This window comes from Rhinolophus hipposideros (genome assembly GCF_964194185.1).
Source record: "Rhinolophus hipposideros genome assembly, chromosome: 15".
Lineage (NCBI taxonomy): Eukaryota > Metazoa > Chordata > Mammalia > Chiroptera > Rhinolophidae > Rhinolophus > Rhinolophus hipposideros.
The window spans coordinates 10,583,816-10,586,957 of NC_138061.1; positions in this window are offsets into that span (position 1 = coordinate 10,583,816).

The following is a 3,142-nucleotide window of genomic DNA, read 5'->3' on the forward strand; positions in this document are numbered from 1 at the left end:
TTATCAAGTTAGCATTTTTCTCACAATAATATGGATGACAGTTTCATTACAGAATGGCATCACTTGTCAAACTTGGAATTACCGATCATAAAAGTATCTGTAATGCTTTGAAGAATTGTTGGAGGACTTCCATATATATATGTGTGCATATATATATATATATATATATATATATATATATATACATATATCAGTAGGACTGTTTAGTGCAACATGCACAAGGAGAGAGCAGAGGGGGGAAGAAGAAATCAAACCCTGCCGAGAAGCCCAGGGTTGGCTGTATCCTACCCACATAAACAAGCTTCTATCACAGCTCTAGACAGCAGAAATAAAAGGGAGCTTTTTGGCTCACAGCTATAAAAAAAATTATCATAGTGATGAAGTTCCTCAGCCATCGACAGAGGTGTGATAACGCTGTTTGATGATGATTTTCCCATGAATGTTAAACAGCCACCACTGCGGAGGGAAAGGAGCTTATCTGCACCTAATACTGATCTCTAATTCCTGCCCTTCTTGAACCATCCATTTTCTAACAGCATTAACTGGCAAATTTACATCCCATCTTAATGCTGCTAAAGAGGACAGGAGATGAAGAGTAAATGACAGCAGTGTAATGAGGGTGGCTTTTTTCTCCTTTCTCTTTAATGGCTGAAGATTTACACAATTGTCTGTAAGCTTATATAGAGCTTACCTGAACCTTTTCCCAGCATGGATTCAACTTACAGGAGCTTTTGTTAACTAAACACACACAAATATTTTTAAGGAGGTTTAAGAGTGTGACTTCAAAAGAAGCCAAAGGATGGAAAAAGGAAAAAACTAATTAAATGTCATAAATAATATAATTGTCTTAAAGGGCTAATGATTTCCAAACAAATAAGGTGGTAGAAATAATGTTCTTGTAGGTTACCACATAGCTACAAAGGTTTTGAATATTAAGAAATAATTAAAACAAGGCTGTAGAGAGACCTACGTTCCACATGCCACCATGACCCAGGATTTCTCTGATCATATAACATCCATCAAAATACTACCTGTTCACTAACGGGGTGTGAAGAGAAAGCAGGTAATTTCAATGGTAAATCTGAATGTAGGGAGCTACAATAACTAGATGGGGGGAAATCCCATTTGTGCGTCCAGATGATAAAAGTAAACCAAATAAAAATCACCACAGACGAGCCATTTAACATCACAGGCTAGAAGCCTTGAAGTTGTCTTTGACTCTTCCTTCTCTTTCATCCTCTTTATCCACCCATTTCCAATCCTGCTTTCCCTACCTTTGAAATGTATTTTTAATTTACTCCCTTTTCTCTCGCACTACTCTAACCCACGTCCCTAGCACCTCTCATTTTAAATACTGCAGACTCCTCATTTTTCTTGCTTCTAGCCTCTGTGGGTCCTTCTACCGTATTATTAAAATAATACTTTCATATTTTCACCATGTAATCTGACTCATTTTAAAAAAAAAAAAGACAGCTAACTATTTGTGTCCCTACTACTTACAGCAACGGTTCTTAATGTGTGGTCCACAGTAGTAAATACTTAGGCATACATTTAATGAAAGATGTATGAGAGCCGTGCACTGAAAACTATAAAACATTTCAAAGGAAACTAAAAAGCTAAATAAATGGAGAGGTGTGCCATATCCAAAGGTTAGAATAGAGGTTGACAAACTTTTTCTTAAAGAGCCAGATGGTAAATATTGGTGGCTTTTCAGGCCACATATCTCTGTGGAATATTCTTTGATTTTTTTGTTTCTTAAGACTCTTCCAAAAATGTAAAAACCGTTTTTAGATCACGGCATACAAGAATAGCCTAGATTTGGCCTGCGGACCATATTAGCTGAGCCTTGGGTTGGAAGATTCAGGATTGTGAAGATGGCAATCCTCCCCAAATTGATCTATAGTTTGACACAAGCCCAACCAAAATCCCAACAGGCTTTTTAAAAGAAATTAATATTTATTTTTAAATTGATATAGGAAAGCAAAGAACCTAATAGAGCTAAAAAACAATTTAGAAAAAGAAGACCAGAATTAGAAGACTCATACAACGTGATGTCATGACTTATCATAAAGCTAGAATAATTAAGACAATGAGACGCTAATATAAAAACAGATCAAAGAACAGACTAGAGAGGCCAGAAATAGACCCATAGTTACATGATCAATTGATTCTCATCAAAGATACCAAGGTAATTCAATGGAGTAAAGATAGTCTTTTCAAGAAATGGGGCTGGGACAACTGGGTATATCTATGTGGGTGTGTGTGTGTGGGTATCTCAACCATTTTCTCACACTATACACAAAAATTAATGCAAAATTGGTCATAGATCTAAATGTAATAGCTAAAGTGATTAAACTTCTACAAAAAATATAGAAAAAAAATCTTTGTGATATTGGCTTAGGCCAAGATTTCATTCCTTTTTTTTTTGGCCAAGATTTCTTAAACTGGACACCAAAAACACATATTATAAAAGAAAAACATTGATAAAATGGGTTTCATCAAGACTAAAAATTTCTGCTCTCTGAAACAAAAAGGGAAGTCACAGACTAGGGAAAAAAGGTTCACAAAATACAAATCCAACACATGCTTTGTATTCAGAATATCTAAAAAATGATTACAACTCAACAATAAAATAAATAACCCAATTTAAAAATGGGCAAAGGGATGGAATACAAACTTCACAAAAGAAGATAATCAACAAGCATGTGTAAGTATGTTCAACATCACTAGTCATAAAAGAAATGCCAATTAAACCCACATTGAAACCACTATAAACCTACTAAGTAGAATAGGTAAAGTAATAAAGATTGACAGGAGTGGGTATTGGCAAGGATGTGGGGAGCTCTCAGGCATTGTGGGTTGGAATGCTAAAAGGTGTGGTCACTTTGGAAAAGAGTATGTCAGAGCCTTATAAAATTAAACATGTATTTACAATATGATCCAGCAGTTGCACCCAGGTATTTACATCAGAGAAATGAAAACATACATCCACATAAAAATGCATATGTGATCGTTCATAGCAGTCTTATTGTTTGCAGCCCCAAACTGGAAGTGGCCCAAATATTTAACATTTGGTGAATATATAAACAAATTGTGGTATATCCATACAATGGAATACTACTTAGCAATAAAAAGGAACAAA